Here is a 12,710-nt window from a genome sequence, read left to right as displayed (position 1 = left end):
CACACTTGCAGGCTGTGAGGCCTCCCAGTGCCGTGCTGCAGCAGCATAGAGAGCACGTGCACACACACCTTCATGTGATCTCCATCTTACTGGCTTACCTAGCAGTGCACCATTCTGAAGATGGAAACAGAAAAGCCAAATAAAGATAACTCACGAGAAAGGGAGCCCAGCCTGTCACTTTACGAGCACATTTCGCAATATTACTGCGGTTGCCACTCGCAGTAACGACCTCCAGCAGCAGCCGCTGACATTAATGCGGCGTGTTCTCACCTCCTTGAAGGACACCAGGCCCGGCTCCGTCATTCCTGCTTCCTGCTCGGCGTTCCCGTGGTTTGTCATCCACACGGCCCACCCCAGCACCCCTCCCTTTGACTCACCAATTGTTCCGTGCAGCCTGTCGGGATCCATCCTGGTCACAGAGGCCGGCTTTGATCCCGAGGTGAATCGGCACGGCTCGTGTTCCCTGTTCCGCCATGGTGGCCTGGCCCGTGTGGTCGAGATCAGACCCACGGATTTATCGAGCCGACATTCTGCTTCGTATTCTCACAGGCCACACTCACATTGTCATAACAGCCGCACTGACGTGCTCATTATGCAGTGTTTAGATGGTCCGCTTAAGCAAACACAGGCCGATCGGCAGCCTGAGCAAACAGACACGATTAAACCTCGCGGTTGCTGTTAGACTATCTTCTGGAGGATAATGTGAGTTAAAGAGCGAGATCTAGCGGGAAGAACTTTGACCTGAAATCACGCTGCACATTTGTGTCCAAAGTTCTCACTAATATCAACAGCGGGAGGGGGGGTCCCTTCATTTAAAAATGTACAGTTTTTAAATGTTTTGTCTGAGTGCCACAATCTAAACTCCGATTAATTTTAATGCGTGTCAATGAATTACATCAGAAGCAGTATGACATCACCTGGACTTCCGATGGAAACATTCCTGTCCTCTTTTGACTAATCGCCCAGTTTGAAGCCGATACCTCAAATATGCCGTCTGAGGAGGCATACCTGGCAGACATAGTATTCATGATGGTAAGAAATGCCCCCCCCCCCACACTGTGGGGCACAGTCCATCTTATTTATATGGAAAATGGCGGCCCCTGTGCCTCTAGACCCATCGGGAGCCGACACGCATGGATCCTGGCATCAGGCGCGAGGCTGAGCAGGGATGTGTGTCGCAGGGGGCCGCCCCGCTTCCTGTCTCCTCTCTGCGGGTCTGGGGGGGTCAGCCAGCGGCTTCCCAAAGTTACACAAGGACAGCCTGCCCCCTCTTCACTCCTGACATGGTTATTCACATATGTTTTGGGATTCTAAATGGACCTTTATCCGTGCAGCTATCATGCTATCTTCCTGAATTCTGAGCCTCTGTCTTCTTCCCTCATTCTGCTCCTATTAGGTGTTCCTCTCTGTTGGCTGGGTAGCAGTTGGGGGGGTGGGCTGCTCTGTGTGGGTTTCCTGTTGCCCACAGAGTCCAGATGGTTGGCTGTCTCTGGCAGATGTAAAAGCCTCGGTCCCATCCCAGGCGTGGTGCATGAATCCGCGATTCACCACTGTCTTCACTGTACCTGAGGCTGTTTTCAAGGTCCTACATCTCCAAGAGCCCTGGGCTCCCCGACCGGGCTGTGAACCTCCTGGCCGTCTGTCACTGGCGAGTCGTCCTGCGGTTGTGGTGACACACATAACTGGTCCACTGGGGGCGGTTCAGTAAGCACTGTAAGTCACCCCACGTGCCCGGACCTCTTCCCTGCAGGGTTGAGTTTCACTAAGCCTCTCTCCAAATGAGACACACCTGGTCAGCATTAGGTGCTCTCTCTCTCTCTCTCTTTCTCTCTCTCTATTCCCTCTCTTTCATTTCCCTGAGGGAGCATCATACAAGCATAAATGGTCCAATGCACTGGATGGAATTCATTAAAAAAGATGCCATTTTCAAGTTCTCTGCATCTCCACCCTGCGTTTAAGGTCAGCCGAAATCCGCCCAGACAGTTAAATTATTGAAGATGTTTCCTTTTCATTGGTTCCCCTGCGGATTTATTCTTAGTCTCTGTTCATAAACCTCACACCCCAGTGCTCCAGTCGGGGCTCCAGCTGGTGAACCTGAAAAATTTGACTTTTTCATGATACATTTAGCAAAAAATAGAGGACACGGCCTAAAGTTATCGTTAGCTTTTTAGTATATCAGGGTGATTAGCATACTTTGACGAATAATCACTCTGGGCAGTGAAATACAGTCTCATATGGCAGTTGACAACTTTACAGGGAAATTCCAGTGGGAAATTCCAGTGGGATCAATGGGTCAAGATCCCATAACCTTTGGGTAGCCAGTGATCCAGCTACTTACAGATGTTGAGAGGAACTGCATTTTCAAATCATCCACTGGACTTTCTAGTCACTCTAGAATTTGAATGTAAAATTCAGCAGCTAGAACTGAGGTCGGGGTAACTTACGCCACCAGCTGAGGCTGCCACTGCCATTCTGAGCCTGGAGACGAGTTGTAGAAGAGCGAAGAAATCCCAGAATCAGCAGATTCTGCTGACCCACACAGCTGGGACCAGGAACATGGAGGGTGTCGGGCAGGCTGTCTTTGCAAGTCGTTACAGCAGGGGAGGCCTCCAGCACCCAGGGGGGCTTCGTGGCACCGAGGAGGGCATGCTGCAGAGTCACAAGGTTAAAGTATGAACACCAAACACGGAAGAAACTTTTCTTTACCTCAGTGAATTCACGGGTCATGCTTTTGTGTTCCTCCGGTGCGTGCATTGATGGATAAAAACGTGCAGAAATAAGTTGATTCCTATTCATGTCATACTTATATTTTTAGCAAAGCAATTCATTCCTCTTCTCTACTTCATCATAAAGTTGCTCAATGGGATCCTGCTCTCCTGCACATTTTCCTCTCAATTCATTACAATTCCGGTAGACCTCTGAATGGAAAAACATGGCGGCCGGAGATCACATGACCACCATTCAAATCAGAACCAGCCACTGAGGGGGCGGAGAGAGGAGCCGCATTTCTGAAAAGTGTCAACACAACATGTTTCGATAGCGTATCTGAAAGAAAGAACTGATGCATCTGTCAGGCAAGCGGGAGCGAGGATTTGATGGGAAGGTGAGCGGCAGCAGGACTTGGAGTGGGAGCGGATACTTCCTGTCATACACAGCGGGCCGAAATAGGGGGAGGAATTTCAAAGAGGATAAACCCCTTACATGCTATTTTGTTACATTGGTTGTCTTTCAAATGTTGCAACTCCTTAATGCTTAAAATGATGCTGGAAATGCTTTAATAAATGGGGGGGGGGGTCTATGATTTATAGACCCTGTCAACGGGAAGTGCAGGAAGGCTCAGATACCATCAGAACATTGCAAACAGCTCTGCGGAGTTCGGCAGGTCTCCAAACAGGAGTCCGCCTGTCTTCCCAGGACACTGGAGCGCTGCCGTCCTGCACTGGGGCTGTTCCCGTCGCATCCAGAGCTACGGATGATGAGGGCGGAGGGTTTCACATGCCACGGGGGGCTGATATGTACACAGAGGGCAATGATTAAGGAAATGTGCCGTGAATGGTACCTCTGCCAAAGGCTTGGGATTATCATGCCAAAGTTGGAGGGACACCAATCAGAGAAACTTGGCCCTGTTAGCATGACAACACAAGCCTGGCCCGTTAATGCCATTAAGGTCATGAGATGCACTGAACATTCTGCCAGCGGCACCTTCGCCGTGTCAATGTGGCATCTCCCCCGCGCAGCTGCTGCCCTGATCCATGAACCGGTGGCCATAGGTTAGCTGCAACACCTGTTTTTGGCTATTTGTCAAAACTTCAGGATCCATGATTTGGACAGCTGGCCAGCACGTGTCTGTGGAGCGACACCCACAACCGCCCGTGGCTGATCCCGGCATCAGCGCTCCCTTAAACCCACTCCCTCCATCACTCAAGGTCCATGGAGGTGCCTGCTTCACCTGCCTCCACGACAACTTTTAAACTCGTGTGCCTAAATGCTTGTGATGTAACAGCTGACAAAAGAGGCTCGGGAGAAAGTAACTGGCCTGACTATGGTTGAGAGAACCCACATCTTGAGAGTTGAGGAACGCACCACCGGCAATGAGTAGATGATGTAGGAAGGACAGGTAGACTCAGATGTCAGTGGTTGTGTCCAAATTCAGGGGCTGCATCCTTCTGAGGTTGCATTCGAAGACCAAATGTATCACACCGGCATGGTAAGACTGTCCCACTTCAAAGGCTCCTCCAAATGTGGTCTAGAAATGTGTCCATCTTTTGTAGAGTTGCAAAGTATCCACCCGATGGATCCTTTGCAGCCCAATATATCCCAGGATTCATTGCACAGAGGTAAAGTGGGTGAGTCCCAGCTAGACAATAGGAGGGGTGCTTTGTCACTCAAGGGTAAGGGCGGGAACAGCTGGTGATGGCCAGACCATCCCATTTGACAGCACTTTCTGTTCAGGCTATATTGACTATGCCTTCCTAGACTTTGTCCTTTGAAGGATGCAGCCCCCGGATTTGCACACAGCTATCATGTTTCCTGACTGGTTTGGCTCAAAGTTGCCAAGGGCCGGCACCCTGCATGGAGACGTACCTTTCACCTCCGGCCAAATGTGCCGCCATGCTGCCCAGCAGGAGACACTCACATATGCAGAAGTAAACCTGAAAGACATGAAAATAAGGGGTTGAGATGGTGAGATGGTAGGAGATGGCATGACAGGCTGATGAGCCACGGGGATATCTGTGTGCAATGAGCGAAAGCGAACCTACAGGGTGCATAGCACCTCTGCTGGTGAATTTGGTGTGTTACAATCCAAAGAGCTCAGCGTCACTGTATCGATAAAGAGTGGCATGACCTCACTTCCTTCTCCAGCACTTTGACATGTTTTATTTTTCCAATTTTTCTGTATCCTTCTGGGAATAGACTTCTTTTATAATGGACCAACAAAAAAAACAGGTTTCCTGGGATCCCCAAAGGAGCGCCCCCTATGGATCAGCCCTGGTCCAGCAGGTGCTTATTAATATCTGCGTCTTCATGCTGCCCATGTATCACTGTGGCTCCATCCCAGTGAAAACTGACATTATTCTTTCCGGCAGTTTCTTTATTGCTCTGGGTCCATCCCTGTGATCTAGACTTTAACCAAAAGTTTGCTTCCGGTGTGATAGATCACAGAGATATTATAAGGACCACAATATGATACAAGAAAACGTTATGAAACCGAGCGCTCGTAAACATGAGCAAGGCTGCAGGTTTTAAATGCTTTAAGTGGGCAGGTGCTGCAATATGAAAACCTTTCATCTCCAGAAAAGTCCCGAACCAGCAGACAGCAGGGTTGGGGGACTCAATGCCCCCCATCCGCACAATGGCATGTTTTCCTAAAGGGTTTGGCTAATTTGGCTGGGAAGTAAAAAAGGCCCAGGTGGGTTGTGGGTAGACTCCCAGGATGCATTTGGAGAAGGAGGTTTGAGGTGGGCGACACTGGGGGGGGGGGGGGGGGGCAGTGGGCCCTAATTACAGCAGTGGCTCTGTGAGGCGAGCGGAAGACTTATGCTGTGGTGAAGTAAGGCTTCCCTACTGTAGGGGTCGGTGAGTAATCGTGTGTAGGACAAGCCGCTACTTCCTGTTAGCCCCGGATCTTCTGTGCTCTGCTGCTGGATACATTCTCCCACGGACCAGCTAGGGAGGCAGCCTTACTTGCTGCAAATTGTCCTCTTGTTTCCAGTCAGGTCCTCTTCCTTGGCACGGCCCTTAAAGGGGCAGTTCACCCAAAAACTAAAAAACAAGGCTGATATGTTTTAGAGTTACTCCAGTGCTCTCTGTCCATCAAGGTTGTTCTGCAGGTTGCCTAGTTTTGGAGATGTTGCTCGTAGAAATGTCGGTCTTCTCTCGAATATGATGGCAGTGAATGACATTCAAGAGAATCCACAACCTTTGTAGTTAGCACTTTAATGTAGGAACTATTTCCTTCTGCCGAACTCCACACACCAACCGTATCAGCAGCAAGCTATCGTATCTTCTGCGCAGTGATACTGAATAATTAGGTCATGATTTCTGGTCAGAGACGGTGCTGTTGGATTTTTCAAATGTATTTGTCTGGTGCATTAATCACCACAGAAGGAATGCCATTCACTCCCATTATATTTGAGAGAAGTCCCACATTTCTACGGCGAAATCTCCAAAACAAGGCAACTCCCAGCAGAACAGCATAGATGGATAGATGGCACTAAAGCATATCTCTAAAACCTTAAAACCTTTTTCAGTGTTGGGGTGAAATGGCCCTTTAAAAGGCGGCAGGAGGTAAAAGGCATGGCCTCTGCTCCCAGTACAGATTGATACCTTTGCTGACTCTTCACTCTTCATCATACATGACATGTTCCGTCCCTGGCCCATATTTAATGAAATATTAATAGGCACAAAGACATACAGCTCTGGAAAAAAATTGAGACCACTCCATATTTTTCAGGAATCTGCATTGTTAAACCCAGGTTTAATCCCAGTTCTGTTGGCAGAAGGCTAAACTGAGCGGCCAGTTGCTTCCAGGTTCAAAGACAGTAGTACAATAACAATGTGAAGCAGGAGACACTGGGAATAACCAAAACCAAGCCAGCTAGAGGGCAGAAGCAGCTTTCTAATACCAGAGATGACCGTCAACTTATCCGGCAGTGCCTCATATATCAGAGGGTGACATCAAGTGACCTTCAAAAAGAATGGGAAACATTAAGTGGTGTGAAGTGCACGGCTAGGAGAGCTTGTATCTGGCTTTTAGAAGCAAAGCCTGAAGTCCCATAAAGCAAGGAAGAAGCCCTTCATTAATGTGAAGCAGGGAAGAGCCCGGCTGGAGTTTGCAAAAACATGCATATTTTACACAGACAGACTCCTATAAACTGAGAAATATGTTGCTGTGGTCTCTTAATTTTTTCCAGAGCTGTACAGTCATATGTCTTGGTGACAGTCTGCAATAGTTATCGATGTAATTAATTATATTACGTGATTAAAATGAAGGGTGGCACTACCGCCTCACACCTCCAGTGTTGGGGGTTCGAATCCTGCATTCACTGCATGTGTGCTCAGTTTTCAGTTTTTGCTCTCCTTGTACCATGCTGGGTCCCACTGGGAGTTCCGGTTTCCTCCTGCAGCCCAAAAATATGCAGTTAGGCTAACTGACATCTCTAGTTGGACTGTAGTGTATGACTGCGTGTGATTGTGTGACTGTATGTAGCCTGCGATGGCCTGGCATCCGGTCCAGAGTGAGCCATGTGCTACCTGAGGCTCTCGGCCCCCTTACAACCCTAACCAGGATAAGCAGCTGGACGGCGAGATTTTCCGTTATAACCCATGACTCAACAAGCCGGGACTATAAACACTCAGGTTCCTTCAAATTTGTCCACCTGTTCAACAGATAGCAATGACTCTGAGAAAGATCCACAGAAGTACCGCATGTTTGTAGCGTAATAATGGCTCAGGCCTTTTTCCAAGTGATCACCCTTCATTCCTCGCCAGTGCAGATCTCGCCTTCCTCTTCTATTTGCCCATTTATGAAATCCATCTCCCCGTAACAGTATCGCCTCCATAAAAACCAGATGGTCGTCTTTCCCCTCCTAATTCCCCAAAGAGGTTTGTTTTCACAGTGTCTGTCACTCACAGGTTCGTCCCCAGTATCAGCCTCCTTTTCTTTCGCTCAGCAGTGGAGGGGCATCATCTCTGAGACACGGGCCAGAATATCACACGATCTTAGCCCCCCCCCCCACCCTGGCTGCGGTTCACGCAGAACGACAAACAGATGCTGTCCCTTGAAGGCAGCATGCAAGCGTGTCTCGGCAGGATTGAATTGCAAGGAGCGATTCCCCAAGAAGACCATAAACTAGAAAATTGAAACATAAATCCTTACATGGCTGGGCTAGCCCGCTTTCTTGGACCAAATCGCCCACTGGTCAATAAACTTTTAAAACATTTAGAGGCTACCTTTCCGTTGTATCCACTTTCATTTCAACTTTGCACCAGCGGTACAAACAAGACCTTGAGAGAGAAAATGGCCGCCCACTGTGTAGGGGTCACACCCCCACAAAGAAAATTAACATTCATTGCAGAGTCTTTGTCCAGCTACTGTAACCTTTCCTGCTCTGCACTGGGGACTCTCTGCAAAATAAGAATCCTCGAATGGAGCCACAATCGGTAACCTTCAAATGAGCAAGAGGGTGCTCAGCGCGTCATTCAGCAGATGTACAATGCAGACAAAAAGCGCCTTCGGAACGGCAGTCTAATTTGCAGAATTGAGAAAGCACACTGAGAAACTCAATAGTTATAAAAATATCATTCAAAAGTAAACATTGGATTTGCTTCCTCTACTACACAAAAAAAATCTCATTTTCAAGCCGTGGCCTGTGTGGTTTTTTTTTTTAGACAAATGAATTCATAACTCAAGGCAAAACCAAATGCAGTTTGTTCGTTACTGCACAAGGTGATTTGCCAAATTAATTTCATAAGTACTATGAGACATGTTCAGGAAATATACAACGGGCCTTTTTTGAACTGAGCTAGCAAAAAAAATCAAACAAAACAAAACTGTAACTGGGCCACTGATGGCATCTACTGAAGGGCAAACCAGACACGTCGCCCGTCTAACACAAGCCTGCAATTTTACTCTCTGGCTACAGCTCGGCAGAAGGCTTTTCGGCAAATATTTGTTATTTTCTTTTTATTTATATTATATATTATTCATCAGGAGTTTCACAATATTTAAGCTGTAAGAGCAACACATATATGTATTATTAATGTCTAATACATATTCATGATGTTTAAGCTTTAAGGCCAGTCGAACATTGAAGATGTTGGTGAAGGTTTTACGGTTCGTGAAACACCGGCACTTCATTGTCCTCCTAGGAAACCCCAAGTTTAATGGACCCCCCCGGGTGGTGCGTGCAATTTGGCTACTCTAGTGGCACAACAGCGGACCGGCAAGCCAAACCGGCCTGTGCTTCTCCGACGGCTGCTTCACCATCAATGTTATCTAAAATAATGCATCATTTTACATTTTTTTCTATTGCTTTACAGCTTTTTACACTTTATCCGGTCTTAAGAGTCGCTAATGCAATGCAGCAAAATAAAGCGAAAACAGAAAACATGACAGAACAAAAACACTAAAACACAGCATTTTGCTTTACAATATTTCCCTTTTTTCAAGGTCTCCTTCGGGCGATGCGTGAAATACACTCAAAGAGGTACTGCAGAAGTTGTTATTTTATTGCTGATGTAAGACGGAAAACATGCCATTCAGAGTCAGGGTAAGTAAACGTCTGTTTTCCCATGGTAGCATTAGGCATCAAAGCTCACCTTCAGGCAAAGGTGACAAGTGCCCTTTTACGCCCCGGACAGTGGCGAGAGAACTGGGAGAAGGCCGTGGGGGGGGTGGGAGGTCAGGAGCAGCACCTCCAGAGCACATCGTGGGGGCGGGCCCCAAAGTCACATGGAGGTCAGGGGTAGGCCACAGTCTTCAGCTTAGAAATGCCACATCTTCTCCACCCTCCAATGTGGCAAAGTGACCTGACTGCAGCTGTCAGGTCACCCTGTGCTGTGTACGATCTGGGCCGTAGGAGGACCACACCGGCACGTCCCAGCAGCACCCAGATGGCGGACGAATAGCACTAATTACACCTCTGGAGCGTGGCCGCTAAGGGCCGGCACGTTAACTGAATCGGCATTCGATACCCTCGGACACATGCGGACCTTTGCTTTGATGTCACTTCCTGAGTTATCTGTGGGGGTCACATGGATCAGCTAGCAGTGGACTGTGGAACCTCAGACGGAAGTGAACATTGATTTCCAGAGTGAGTACAAGGCTACTCTGCTAGGCTCCCGAATCTGCCTGGGTGCCGGTTGGAAACACACAAATCACCCAGCATCCAAGGCACGCCTTCAGTGCAGAACGCTGCCATGGAAGATTCCCTGCCTGCTGCCTAAAGATTATTTCGCCCTTGTAAAGGGGAGGAAACATCATTAGCTGGCTTCCGGAGTTGGAAAACGGACCGGTCGGATCCACCATATCCAGTTAGACTGTTTTTTTTTTTTCATGGCAGCATGAAAACCTTTCCTGGCGGGGTTACAGGCTCGGAGTTGATGGCGTCCATGTGCTTTCTGTAGCGACCGAACACGCTGGCATGTTTTCAGCGTGCTGGGGAAGGCAGCCTTACAATCAGGGATGGGGTGGCTTATTTCCTCAATGTATACAATAATGACATGAAACAGCAGTACTGTACGGCTGGATATTGCTATAAGTCTGTATATGGGATGTTCAGTCCATTTTTCCTTTTAGAACAGAAATTCTCATATTGTGTTTTCCCTCCCGCGTACTGAAACGTTCTTACGTAAGTGGTTCAGTAGGAGGCAAAACACTGGAATATTTTCCAGCAATTGCACCAGTGTGAGCGTCCAGATGTGGCCCGAAGGTAATCCTGCGAGGACAGCTCTGCACATCAAGCCCCCCCAGACCGCCCCCCCCACCACCGCTGCCCCCCCCCCGCGCCATGCCAGGGACCCTGCAGACCCCTGACTGGCGAGTTTTTAGAAGATACGACCTTGACTAGAGCTGCGTGAGAGGACATGCTGACCACGTGCGAGGGGAGCTCAGAGACGACGGGCTTTTTACACAACTTCGCACGACGTTGTGCTCAGAGATTCAAGTGCATTAACAGAAACGCATCCTTATGAAAATTATGCATTTAATTTGAGCTCTTGAATTCTTGCCACCAGCATATGGCTGCCAAAAAAATAAAAGCGGCGATATCACAGCTACTGTCGTTGGGTATTCAGAGGGTTCGAGCTGCCTGGAAGCTGGGGTTTCCCGAAACTCCAGTCTAGGCCATTGGAACTCCGTCTAGTGTCCTCACCTGTGAAGTGCAGAGTGACACAGAGGTCAATGGAGTGGACTTGTATCCTAAAAGATTGTTGGCCCCTACTGAACTCCCCTTGACTAAAGTACTTAACCTCGCCTACTATAATAGGAGTTCCAGGTGCATTTGTGTATATGAGTACATTGGATGAAAGAGCCAATTAAGGGTGAACAAATTCATAAAGATGAAAAAAGCGAAGAGAATCAGCACGTCAGAGAGCGAGAGAGAGTGTCATAATTGCCAGCACAGGGGGGGTGTGGGGGGGGTCCTTCTCCTTCACTATAATGGGCCATTGATTCCTAGATTCTCTTGATTTTCCTTAATCAAATGCCACAGAAGGGCTATGGATTTTCAGAGAGAGGTTGACTGGCTTCTCTCTAAGGCCGCGTCCAGCATGGGAGAGCAGGGCTCCATGTACCGCAATTCCGGCTGGGAAATGCCATGAAGACTCGAAGGTGTTCTTCACTTTAGCTCACATGGTACGGCCGTTATCTCGCCTTTACACAGATAGGTTAACGAACAGTGCAGTGAGTGGTCAATGTGGGGACATTTACGCAAACCCATTAAGGGCAGAGCGTACTGGGGAGATTCGCTGGGAGCATTTGGAGTGCCGTTAGAGGGCTGCAGGCTGCACAGCTCACCAATGAAAACAAACAAAGATTCTGAGAAATACAAAGACATGATAATGGCATGAACATAAAAGAAGGAAGATGGAATGAAATAAAAGGCCGCGCCGGATCTGAGGTGGTTTAGGGGCTTTTGCACTCGGCCGGTTCCCTCTGGACGGCCAGCATCCCGCGTCCTTCTCAAGGCCAGTTTCAGCCTGTCCTGTTCCCAGCCACCTGTGACCCTGCGGCCCGGCGTCCTTTCTGACCAACCGCGACACGGTCACTGTGCTGCTCAGGGGCCATTCAGTCAGCGGCCGTGGCAACATTGACTAGCAGCGGTTTTTAGGGTCCACGGCCTAGTTCCGCTCCGCTCCCGGATCGAGCTCTCCGCATGGGCCTGCTTAAGCACTGCTGTTGACCTTGCCTGGACAGCACCTCCACACCCCCCAGAGTCCCTGGGCTCTGATGTGGAAGAGGGCGAGCTGCCGCTTTGCCATAGGCCTCCGCTTGCTCCTCCCGCCAACCACAGTCCACGCGTGTGTGTTGAGGCTCCCGTTGCCACGGTAACGCCCATGACTCATCCCGCCGGCTTCTCTCTCGCTTGCCTTTCCCCCTCTCAGGCGTCGGCCCTCACAAAGAGGCAAGAGCCTCCTAGACGAAGCAGAGCCCGCTCTCCGCCGCACCGTTCCTGCACTCGCGCTCCGCAAACCACTCTGACAGGTCACCTCCTCTGCGTTCCGCTGAAGCAAACCGGGAAAGGGTTTAAGTGCCATGTGTGTCTGCTGTATCTGTTGGGATGTGGCATGAAAGTATTATGCAGCTGAAATATGAAGTCAGCTGAAATCAGATTTATACGCTTATTCCACAAGATGGATCACAAAGTGCAATCTTTTGCAGATCTCTTTAATCCCATCAGCTGAATGCCGGAAAGGACTTATGTTTAATTTTAATCTCGTAAGACGCCCTGTGTATTCACCCTGTGGAGGAAACTGTTGTTTTCGTAATTCCTACTCCTGGCCAGGAGTTGAGCTGCCCCTCCCCATCATAAAAACACAAACCACACCGAGCTGTAGCCAATGGGATCGCGATCTTGCGGACTGCACCATTTCCCACGATAAGAGGGAGGATCCCGCCGTATGCAGATGTGCGGCCTGTTGCTGTAAGAGCGGCATGTGGCTTTACTATTTTTGGACCCCACCTCCACTTCCTGAAACCCATTCACCCC

This window comes from Brienomyrus brachyistius, chromosome 3 (assembly GCF_023856365.1).
Source record: "Brienomyrus brachyistius isolate T26 chromosome 3, BBRACH_0.4, whole genome shotgun sequence".
Lineage (NCBI taxonomy): Eukaryota > Metazoa > Chordata > Actinopteri > Osteoglossiformes > Mormyridae > Brienomyrus > Brienomyrus brachyistius.
The sequence above is the reverse complement of the archived record's forward strand: the minus strand, read 5'-3'. Positions refer to the sequence as shown.